Source organism: Schistocerca serialis, chromosome 5 (genome assembly GCF_023864345.2).
Source record: "Schistocerca serialis cubense isolate TAMUIC-IGC-003099 chromosome 5, iqSchSeri2.2, whole genome shotgun sequence".
NCBI classification, from domain to species: domain Eukaryota; kingdom Metazoa; phylum Arthropoda; class Insecta; order Orthoptera; family Acrididae; genus Schistocerca; species Schistocerca serialis.
This window is the reverse complement of record NC_064642.1, coordinates 558096337-558108680: the sequence shown is the minus strand read 5'-3', so window position 1 is coordinate 558108680 and position 12344 is coordinate 558096337. Positions and strand designations below refer to the sequence as shown.

Sequence of the window (12344 nt, the reverse complement as noted above, 5' to 3'; positions counted from 1 at the left end):
AGAAGAGGTTTGTAGGGGTAAATTTGGAGAACGAAAAGATCAAAATCAAATTCATAGGTAATGTGGAAACATCATTAGAAGATTCGGTAGTTTTGTTGTCACTGAAGAATAAGAGAGCATGACATTAGGGAAGAAAGAGGAGCAAGTGGGAGAAGCAGTGGGCGAAGTAAGTGACGAACCTACAAGATACTGTGAGGAGGTTGGAACAGCTGATTTTATGGTAGATGTGATTCCAGCTTTTATCACTGAAACTAGTGAAACAGATAACGTAGAGGATGAGAGGAATAATAAGGAGATATGTGGACCAGCGAATCGGAAGAAGAAGAGACATATTACGCAGGATGTTTTCAACTTGAGATTTGTAGATGCACTGTTAAACACACCAGACGAAGAAGACATGAGCGAGTATGAAGATGTTTCAGACACTGGAAAATGTTCAAATGTGCTTCAGATAATAACAGAAAAGGGGAAGAGCAGTGAAGAGGAAGTGGATAGCGATTGAAAAGACGATCTGTGGAGTAACCTATTCGACAGCAATAATTAGACAGCCAGTACATGCTGGGAATTTTAGGTAAGGTGAAGACACTCCTTGAGGCTGCTCTAACCAAATATTGTGTTTTGCCAATAAAGAAGCGGGCCGTGAGAAAGATTATTAGAGAAGATCAGTGTATAAGAGAGAGTTGCAGGTGATTAGCACTGGAGAGGATATTCGCAAAAGTTGAGAAGAGGAAGGAAAATCAGAAAGGACCAATAAGAGAGATTACGATCATGGTAACGATCTAAGAATAGCAGGTGTCTAAGCAGCAAGTTCTTTCGCGAATTAATGGGCCTCACTGAGTGCAGGAAATTGTTCATCCAACATTGTAGAACCAGAAACTTGCAGACTACATATTTGCAAAGGCAGAAGCGAGATAAGCATTATAAATTCATATTTACAATTTTTATGCACAATGTTTTGTCATTAAAACTGTGTACCACTCAACATGTTTCTTTATTTATAACGACGTTTGGGCTTCTACCATCATCGGATCAAAACTTAGCACTCGTAAAACAACGTTTAGTGTCAGCATGTCTCATTCATTCATACTGGCATTGGACGTCTTTTTACAAGTTCTAAGTTTTGGTTTGGTGAGTGCGATAGTCAAACGAAGTTATAAATAAAGAAATGTATTAAGCGATCCATAATGACTGCAGACTGATTCAGGAGATTTATTTCCTTTACTAATAAATTTTATGTAGCAAGTAAGGTTTTGTCGTGAAGCAGTTCTCACAAAATTATAAGCTGTAACGTTATGTTTAATGGTAGCAACAATACTCGAGCAAATGTAAGTTATAAAGTACAAACTGTGGTCCTTGAGACTGGAGCTGAGTTCCGGAATGCGTCGGACATAACAGAAAGAACGATAGTGACTGACAGCACTCCGTCTTCAGGCCACAAGTGGCCCACCGGGACCATCCGACCGCCGTGTCATCCTCAGATGAGGATGCGGATAGGAGGGGCATGTGGTCAGCACACTGCTCTCCCAGTCGTTACGATGGTTTTCTTTGACCGGAGCCGCTACTATTCGGTCGAATAGCTCCTCAACTGGCATCACGAGGCTGAGTGCACCCCGAAAAATGGCAATAGCGCATGGCTGCCCGGATGGTCACCCATCCAAGTGCCAGCCACGCCCGACAGCGCCTAACTTCGGTGATCTGACGGGAACCGGTGTATCCACTGCGGCAAGGCCGTCGCCTATAGTGACTGGAGATGTTGTTATGTTTTTAATTACTGGATTCATAACAGGTATTTGAATTAGACAAGAAAAAGCATTTTAAATTAACTTCCCAATGAGACTGAAGCCAGTAGGGTCAGTCCATAAGTTCATCTGAACAAGGGATCTATACGACATCCGCTGGAAGTGATTTAGTTGCGCTCCAGAAAACCTAAATCAGGACGGATGGAATGGGATATGAACCACGCTTCCTGCGAAATAGAAAGATAGTTTCTGAAGCTCTGAACCACCCTTAACGATGTATGATAGCAGAACATTGATTTTCAGGAAATACGAGATGCAAAATAAAAAGTGGACCAAGCAAAAGCACCAGGGGGACATAAACCAGCAAGACTACCATTCTCATGCTTTGTTCGTTACGAAGATATGAACAACAGTACCTCTTTTTTAAATAGACCTCATATTTTTTATTCGTGTCTGCATCACTTGAACTTGAGACCTAACTTTTCTTCTTCGAACCTGTACAATAAATACCAGTGGTTTTGCTCTTTGTAGGTTTTTTGTCATAATGGAATTTGTGAGGATGAAGTGTTTTATTCGCAAGGTAAACCCTATTGTTCGACACGTAGTCGAGTGTAATCCAGCTCACACTGAGATTCGAGCTATACTGGCAAGGAGAGCACATTTGACTGACGTGAAAGATCGCAGCAGCAACTTCACATTACAAACTTTCTGACAAGGGATGCCAAAGAATTGTTCCACGGGAACCTAAGGCGCGGGCTGTTTGTTTCTTGTCATTTCTAGCTGTGTTTTCCCTGTAGAGTGAAATATTCATGAGCCGCCCTGCATGTGGGAGACAGAAAGGCTGGCGGTGTGTTTTTATTTAGATTGCGCGCTGTCAGCGCAGCCCTTGTCTGACGGGGAGATGCCTCCCGGTGCTGACGTCACAATCTCGCGGATGCCTGCTGTCCCCTCGCATCGTATCCGCCGGGCATCCGAGACAGGGGCCACAGCAGAGTTCGGGGATGTCCGCATCTGTATGCTGACTCCAGAATTCAGATCCAAGCGCACGTATTCGACGACTTGTCGAATTTCTTGAATTCCATTTTCTTACTGCGTATAGTGCGGTTTGGAAATGATGCATTTTGTTGAACAATGGTGGTCTTAAAAATTAATGTCATATTAATATAGGTTAAAAAAATAAGAATTCAACTGATAAGCGTTATTATCTTTTCCTGAAGTGGATTCACTAGTGTGCACAATTTTTTGAACCAAATTTTTGCCATTGCCTATATTTTTAATTCCATTTAGCACGATTAAAATTTCGAGTTATGATCATTTTCAAGTATAAGATTTTGTGCCTACCTACATGGCAAAAATTGGAAAAGTTCTCTGGGATACATAGACGTCTTTTTATTTATTTTTTAAATAGTCAGTTCTACTCAGCCCACGACGGTTTCTTATCCTGTGCTTAGCAGTTACGAAGTCAAACGTTTGTCTGACATTTCCCAATCTCTGTCTTCCTCCACAGTTTCTACCCTGTACAACTCCCTCTAGAATCATCGACGCTATTCCCTGATGACTTAACACAGGTCCTATCATTCTGCCGCTTTCTGACTGTCAAGTGTTCTCCATATTCTCTTTTCCTCGCCGAATCTGCGGAAAAATTATTTTCTGTGCTATCAGTCCGCTTAATTTTCAACGTTCTTCTATAGCACCACACCCCACACACTTCGATTTTCTTCTTTTCTGGTTTTCAAAATGGTTCAAATGGCTCTGAGCACTATGGGACTCAACTGCTGAGGTCATTAGTCTCCTAGAACTTAGAACTAGTTAAACCTAACTAACCTAAGGACATCACAAATATCCATGCCCGAGGCAGGATTCGAATCTGCGACCGTAGTGGTCTTGCGGTTCCAGACTGCAGCGCCTTTTCTGGTTTTCCCAAAGTACAAAATTCATTACGATACAGTGCTGTCTTCCGAACATATGTTCTCAGAAATTTCTTCCTCAAATTAAGGCCAATATTTGATACTTGTAGGCGATGTCCTCTTGTACTTTATGTCCTCCTTGTTTCATCAGTTATATGTTACTTTTCTTCCAATAGAGCAGAATTCCTACACTTCATCCCCCTGTTCAGTAGTTTAGTGTATTCTTTCCACTTATCTGCTCTCACTCTCTCTGCCTTTAACAGTCGAATTCTTCTTACATTCTTAATGTCGATGCCTTTGGACCTTCTCGACTTTTTTACATGCTGAATCAGTTCTTACAAAGACTATTACTTTTTCGATTTCTTCCCTACACTTCATCCCCTTGTACAGTAGTTCAGTGTATTCTTTCCACCTATCTGCTCTCACTCTCTCTGCCTTTAACAGTTGAATTCTTCTTACATTCTTAATGTCGATGCCTTTGGACCTTCTCGACTTTTTTACATGCTTAATCAGTTCTTACAAAGACTATTACTTTTTCGATTTCTTCACATTTTTCCAGCAAACATTTTACTTTAGCTTCCCTGCACTTCCCATTTATTTCAGTCTAAAGTGAGTTATATTTCTATACTCCTGTCTTATCCCAAATATTTTTGTACGTCGTTCTTATATCGATCAAGTGAAGTATTTCTTCTCTTAACCAAGGTTTCTTCGAAGTTACCTTTTTTCACGTGTGTTTGTATCTTCAAATTCCGCAATTTCCTTTTTTAGAGATCTCTATACCTCAACTGATGCGCCTATTTTGGTATTTACTGTTGCAGTATCCAGAACATTAGCGAACTTCAAACGCTCCTCGTCCATTCACAGTACTTCAGTAACCCTGTTGCTTTCACACTGATTCTTTCGGACGATTCTCTTAAATTTCAGTGTACTCTTCACCATTACTAAATTGTGATCTGGATGTATCTCTACACCTGGGTACACCTCACAATTCACTATCTGATTTTGGAGTCTCTGTCTCATCGTGACCTAATCCAGCAGCGATCTTCCCCTGTCCCCAGAACGTTTCCAAGTATACCTCCTCCTCTTTGATTTTTGAACGGTGTATTCGCTATTGACTCCGTCCGAACAGGCCTCGGGAGGCCAACGGTGCCGACCGACCCCCGTGTCGTCCTTAGCTGAAGGCCTCACTGGATGATGATATGAAAGGGCATGTGGTCGGCACGCCGATCTCCCGTCCGTTGACGGTTTTCGTGATCGGAGCTGCCTGCTTCTCAGTCAAGTAGCTCCTCGATTGGCCTCATAAGGTCTGAGTGCACGCCGAGCCAACCAAACAGCGCTTAACTTTGGTGATCTGAAGGGAACCGGTGTTACCACGGTAGCGAGGCCGTTGGTGTATTCGCTACTACTAGGTGAAATTTATTGCAGAATTCTGTCTCCTCTCTCATTCCTACTACATATTCCATATTATCCTGTAACTCTTTCTTCTATTTCTTCTATTAATACGGCGTTCCAATACCCTTTGATTATTAAATTTTTAACCTCTTTTACATTCTGCATTACCTACACTTTTTGGAATTTTCCTCTGACTTTTCAATGTCAGTCTTCTGAAGAGTAAGACAAAGCGCTACAAGATAGTCGCTCGTGAACTCCTGTATGCTGATGCTGCTGCAATTGTTGCGAACTCCGCAGAAGAGCTGCAAGAGCTAGTATCAAGATTTAGTCACACATGCCACCTATTCTCGATGAGTGTAAACAGCAGTAAGGCCGTAATTATGGTTCAGGGCTCTAACACAAAGCCGAATATCACATTAGATGGCACTACTCTGCAAGTCGTAGATAACTTCTGCTATCTTGGATCTACTATAGAATCAAACATGTCTGTTGACAAGGAAATTGATGCTCGCATTGGAAGAGCTGCGACAACTTTTGGCAAACTCTCTACACGTGTTTGGAACAACAACAAACTCTCTTTGACCACCAAAATTCTTGTATATCAAACTTGCGTCCTCAGCATCCTTTTGTATGCATCGGAAACATGGACTACCTATGCCAAACAAGAACGTCGCCTTAATGCTTTCCACGTGCGGTGCCTGAGATCCGTCCTCGGAGTAACGTGGAAGGACCGAGTGACCAACGAAGCAGTGCTATCTGAAACTAACTGCAACAGTATCTCAGCTATCTTGAAGCAGAGACGACTCCGCTGGCTGGGACACGTCCACCGTATGGATCCTGACAGATTACCACGTGAGGTGATGCTTGTAGAGATCTCTACAGCCAAAAGACCTGTAGGACGTCCTGTTTTGAGGTTCAGGTACTCCTGTAAACGAGATATGGAGAGCTTTGGAATCGACACAAACAGATGGGAGGCACGGGCTAGCATGAGACCAGAGTGGCGTGATGATATATCATCTGGAATGTCGAAGCATGATGAAGGCTTGTTAGGCAGATTAAGGCAGAAAAAGCTTCGCAATGTTACCACTGCTCCTGCCTCAGCAGCCAGATACACTTGTGACAATTGCGGCAAGAGATGCCGTGCTGCCATTGACTTGACAAGTAATATGAAAAAATGCAACCCATAAACACACAGACACTGCAACAATCATCTACCAAGATGTCGTGGCCAATATATATTACCATTTCAATATTCTCATACACTTTCTCCATCTCTTCGTCTTCTGCTTGTGACGCCGGCAAGTACACTTGAACTGTTGTTGTTGACACTCGTTTGTTGTCGATTTTGATGAGAAAATCATATGAAGTGTTTATTTATGTCAAATGACGTTTTAAAATTTTTGGCATGTACATAGGGACAGAATCGTACATCTGAAAATAGCCGCAATGTCGAAATTTCAGTCGTTATGACTGATATTTAAGAAGACAGTCAAAGGGGAAAACTTTATCCTTCAAAAAATTTATAATCTTGAAATTTATGTTTGTTAGTCACGCCATATTTCAAGCCCCAACTACATTTACATGCAAGAAATTTAGACGTGTAGCAAGCCCAATTCTCAAGAGCGCAGCATTTTGCACGTCCCAATAAAATTGAATTTACCGATGAAGGAATAATATCAGTCTGTCACATTCTCATGCTAATTGTGAAAGGACTGCTGCAACTATAATTTAGAGAGTTATATACACTTTTTTAATAAGTCTTGTGACTGGTTTTATGCAGTCCACCAATGTGTTTTATTCTAAACGTAGTTGTTGAAAGTACTCAAAGGTTTTATGTGCATGCGCGTAAAAAAAAAATACCCTTGCGTTTAGATTCAACTTTTTCATATACCATTCACAAATGTTCAATGTGCCCTCCAACTGACCCATGACATGCACCCAGACGCTAGTCAAATATGTCCCATACTTTTGCGATCATCTCTGCGGTTAACAGATTCTCTGCTGTTGCTACGCCGGGTCTCACTGTCAGTTCATCCAAAGCTTTTGGAAGGGGCGACTCACGGAAGAAGCCTTTCACAAACTCGCTCAAAAAATCACACACTAAGAAATCAAGCGACACTGGGGCCAAAAGAGCAGTGCGTGATCCCATAGTTCTTATTGTTAAGGAAAATTCTCGACGAAAATCACTGTTCGTAGTTGTGAGTGAATTCCTGCTGTCGAAACGAAGAGTGGAAAACGCATTTTGTTGTTGTCATCGCCATCTCGACTCGGTGCTCACTGGGTGGGGAACAATCGAACCAGGTGTCTGTACCAGGGAGGCCCTTACCAGACGTACGAACCGGCTAGGGTAAACTTTCAGTTTCGAAGCATAAGTCAAAATGTACCCATGTTTCTCCACTACGACAGGCCGATTGGTTCTCGGCGCTTCAGTCCGGAACCGCGCTGCTGCTACGGTCGCAGGTTCGAATCCTGCCTCGGGCATGGATGTGTGTAATGTCCTTAGGTTAGTTAGGTTTAAGTAGTTCTAAGTCTAAGGGACTGATGACCTCCGATGTTAAGTCCCATAGTGCTTAGAGCCATTTGAATCTCCACTACGACAGCTTAAAATCAAATGCTTTTAACTTCCACTTTCAGAATAACACATCATTTGCAGTCGAGAAATAATACATTGTGCTTTATTGAACGTTATATTTTCGGGAAGCTAGCAAATTTGTTTTGCGAGTTCATTTCGTAATTTAATTAGAAAGCACAATAAGAATTGATTGTAGGCCGGCCGGAGTGGCCATGCGGTTCTAGGCGCTACAGTCTGGAGCCGCGTGACCGCTACGGTCGCAGGTTCGAATCCTGCCTTGGGCATGGATGTGTGTGATGTCCTTAGGTTAGTTAGGTTTAAGTAGTTCTGAGTTCTAGGGGACTGATGACCACAGCAGTTAAGTCCCATAGTGCTCAGAGCCATTTGAACCATTTTGAATTGATTGTTTTCCCACAGGAATCCAAAGTCGCATTGTAGTATGTAGCAGGAACATTCCCACTACAACAGTTGGTTAAAAAACAAAAATAAGGTGGGTGTATATATCTTCTCATTCACAGCAAGGACGTTTGAGACGGTTCAGTTGAATGGGGGAAATGATTAACCGTGTCTTAACTGACGAAACCGTCCCATGGTTCGTCTTAAATAACGTGTAGAGTAGATCAATGATCATACGGGGATATGAACTCTATTGTTCCCGAATATGACACCAGAGCATTAATCAGTGTTCTCTTAGGACAGGAGAGAGCAGTGCTTCTGAAACCTAAAAAGATGTTTAAGCATTTTTAACGATATTGATTTCAGAAACTGTTTATAATATGAATTCAGGAACTGCTGATTTCTGACAATACAATTTCTGTTACCTGTTTATTATTATTTGCAGGAACATCTTTAAAACAATGCTTGGATGTTGAATAAGTTATTGTCGATGTCTCTTACAGTCTGAGCGACGTGTCGTACATATTCTGCAGTCTTTATGAATTTACTGCGAAGATCGCCTTAATGTAAACGGATAATATTATTGTTGTGCATCGCGCAGTTTAAACTGTGTGTTGAACAATGGGACAGCAGCGCCGAGTCTGAGGTGGAGGGAGGTTCGGGGGGGGGGGGGGGGGAGGGGAATCGTGACTCTGCCCAGGGCGGAAGTTTTTGGGGGTGGCAAAATCTTAAATTTTAGTATGTTTCCAAAAGGATAAATTAAAGAAAACAATGAAAGTTTTGGACAATTGATGAAGAAGCGTGAGCGTAAGTTAGAAATACAATTCATTCATAAAATCTAGTATCTTACTGGAAGTTGTCTATGGTATTGTGAAACAGGTGACAAATCAAGCGCTGGAGGTGGTCCCTTTGGGTGAGTCGTTCAAAACAGGAAAAGTTGCTTGTTACACTGTTGCCTAATCAGTTTCTATCACGGATTTACGAACACTTTAAAAGTAGCTAGTTCAGCTTGAAAGCCCCTACAAAAGTGAAAAACTTCATAATAAAGATGAACGTCAGCGTATGAAAAGCTATACAGCATTTCTGAACACTTATAGCAGCATCGCTGAGAAAGACACTTTGTAATAAATAAATTAGTAAAGGATAAGTAAAATACGCACTATCTGTCACATGCCACGGTCTTTCTATTTCAAACATTGTGTTTAAGCGGCCTTTACATTTGGAAAGATGCATGGTATCCTTATCCCAACAAACTCTCTCTTTTGATCTGCCATTCATACCATTTACACCATCTGGTCTCGGTTCTATAAAATATTTTTTCTACTTTGTAATTCTTTTAAGTTTTCCTTCATCCGCTTTCCTTTCTCGGTGTTGAAGCCATAATCAATACATGTTAAGGTAAGGTAGACACCAATGGATCGTTTTCATGAATGGACCATAGCTGTATTTTTGTTTGGCCGATAGCTGCTGCCATCCAGCTACACTGAACCGACTTAGCAGTTGAGAATTACGCCACCATTTTAGTTTTAAAGTTGTAGGTTACAGTGGAGACTTGGTGTTAATGCATGAAGAAAAATGTGGTGTTTGATGTATCGTCGGATTCAAACTGGATTGTGTGTGGTGATAACATCGATTATTCCACGTCTATTTGGCGTATATCATTGATAAGTGAATCTCATCTACTTCTCATGGATATACAGGGTGTACATAAAGTTCGGGAACAATTTCAATTATTTATTGCACAAAAACCAAACATTGTACAGATATCATACATATGGCATTTTGAAGAGAAACCGTGAAAGTTTTTTTAGTGTATACCGCCACAGCGTAGTTTGGTAATCTACCGATAGTCAGCACTAGCCGCAAACATTGAGCTGCCGCATCGATGCATCGGACGTGCTACAGAAGGGGACAGCTGTTTCATGAATTGGCCTCCCCGATCACCAGATCTCTCTCCGTGTGACTTTTTTCTGAGGGGGCACATTAAAGATCTGGTGTATGTACCGCCACTACCACGTGATGTAGCAGAGTCCGGGAGAGAATACGGGAAGCGACTGCCACAGTCGACGATGCCTTGCTGGGACGGTATGGTAAAAATTCGATTACCATATTGACGTGTGCCTGGTCACTCATGGTTCGCATATCGAATGTTTGTAAAAAAAAGCTTTCAGAGTTTCTCTTCAAAATGCAATACGTATGACATCTGTACAGTGTTTAGTTCTTGTGTAAAAAGTAATTGAAAGTCATCCCGAACTTGATGTACACCCTGTACTTGGATTTATATTACGAGTATTTGCCGCAACGCCCTATCTAATGGTGGGCGTACCAGACGTTACGGTGCTGCCACCACAGAACCACTGCTAGCTCTAGTGGTCCATTCATCCAAACTCCGTAAAATTATTTAAGGATATCAACTGTACACACAGTATTATGGTTTATTTATTTTACTGACAAGAAACAGGTGGAAGAGGCCATTCCTGTTCCTCTGATAGGTAAATGAACACAATTTAAAGTTTAAATAATTCATATTGTAAACAATAACTGCAATTAAATATTTTACAGATGATATTAAATTATTCCAGTAGTTTAAAATTAGTCTAGCAAGTTAAAAAAAGTGCTTAATTATATTTAGAGCTACAATATCGCTAACACATGCAGTCATTAAACATACTGGAATGAAAACATAATTTATTTCGCACTTCAGTATATTAAATTCAGATAGTTTTAAAGTTTAACATGTAGAGGCCCAATACAGTTTTCAATGTTTCGAAACTTAATTTGTAAGTAACTTTTGTTTTGCGATTCTTTAAAAAATATTTAAACTATTCTTTTTCAGTTTCCAAAATGCCGAAAGGTTTTAAATATGGAAATTTGTAGGAAGAGAATATACAGCGGGCACTTGATGCTATACGAAACGGTGATCTTGGTTTGAATGCTGCTGCAAAGCACAAACATAATCTGGATGAAAGAAATTTGTTTGCTGTGGAGGATAAAAAAGTAATTGGCAGCGTTAGTGACGTGTCTTCTGAAGTGGAGCAAGAGCTACGTCAACATTTGATGCAATTAGAAGAGTCCATGTTTGGCATCAGGCCTAAAGACTTATGAATGGTAGCCTGCTCTTTTCTCACGTGATATACTGAGAACTATGGATGAAGGGCCACAGGCAGATTCCATATTTCTAGATTACTGGTAAGGATTTGATGCGGTGCACCACTGCAGGCTGTCAAGGAAGGTACGAGCATAGGGAATAAGTTCACAGATATGTGAGTGGCCCGAAGACTTGTTAAGTAATAAAATCTAGCATGTTGTCCTCGGCGGCGAGTGTTCATCAGAGACAAGTGTATCGTCAGGAGTGCCACAGAGAAGTGTTGGTTGGTTGGTTGGTTGTTTTGGGGAAGGAGACCAGACAGCGAGGTCATCGGTCTCATCGGATTAGGGAAGGACGGGGAAGGAAGTCGGCCGTGCCCTTTGAAAGGAACCATCCCGGCATTTGCCTGGAGCGATTTAGGGAAATCACGGAAAACCTAAATCAGGATGGCCGGACGCGGGATTGAACCGTCGTCCTCCCGAATGCGAGTCCAGTGTCTAACCACTGCGCCACCTCGCTCGGTACAGAGAAGTGTGACAGGCCCACTGTTGTTCTCTGTATACATAAATGGTTTGGCGGATAGGGTGGGCAGCAATCTGCGGTTGTTTGCTGATGATGCCGTGATGTACGGTGTCGAAGTTGAGTGACTGTCGGAAGATACAAGATGACTTAGGCAAAATTTCCAGTTGGTGTGATGATTGGCAGCTAGCCCTAAATGTGGAAAAATGTAAGCTAATGCGGATGAGTAGGAATAACAAACCTGTAATGTTCGGACACAGTATTACCAGTGTCAAGCTTGACACAGTCAAGTCGTTTAAATATCTGAGCGTTAAATTGCAAACCGATATGGAGTGGAACGAGCATGTGAAAACTGTGGTAGGGAAAGCAAATGGTCGATTACGGTTTATTGGGAGAATTTTAGGAAAGAGTGGTTCACCTGTAAAGGAGACCACATACAGGACGCTGGTGCGACCTATTCTAGACTATTGCTAGAGCGTTTGGGATCGTACCAGGTCTGATTGGAAAAAGACATCGAAGCAATTCGGAGGAGGCCTGCTAGATTTTTAACCGGTGGGTTCGAACAAAACCTGTTACGGAGATGTTTCGGGATATCAAATGGTAATCCCGGGAGGGAAGGTGGCGTTATTTTCAGGAAACACTATTAAGTTGATTTAGAGAACCGGCATTTGAGGCTGACTGTCGAACGATTCTGCTCCCGCCAACATACATCGCTCGTAAGGAACACGAAG

The 12344-nt window shown here is 41.8% G+C and overlaps 1 pseudogene; it reads right to left on the bottom strand.

Annotated features, from left to right (window-relative positions):
* Positions 1 to 1618: 1618 nt before the first annotated feature.
* On the bottom strand, positions 1619 to 1736 carry LOC126482718 (5S ribosomal RNA; annotated as a pseudogene).
* Positions 1737 to 12344: the final 10608 nt, after the last annotated feature.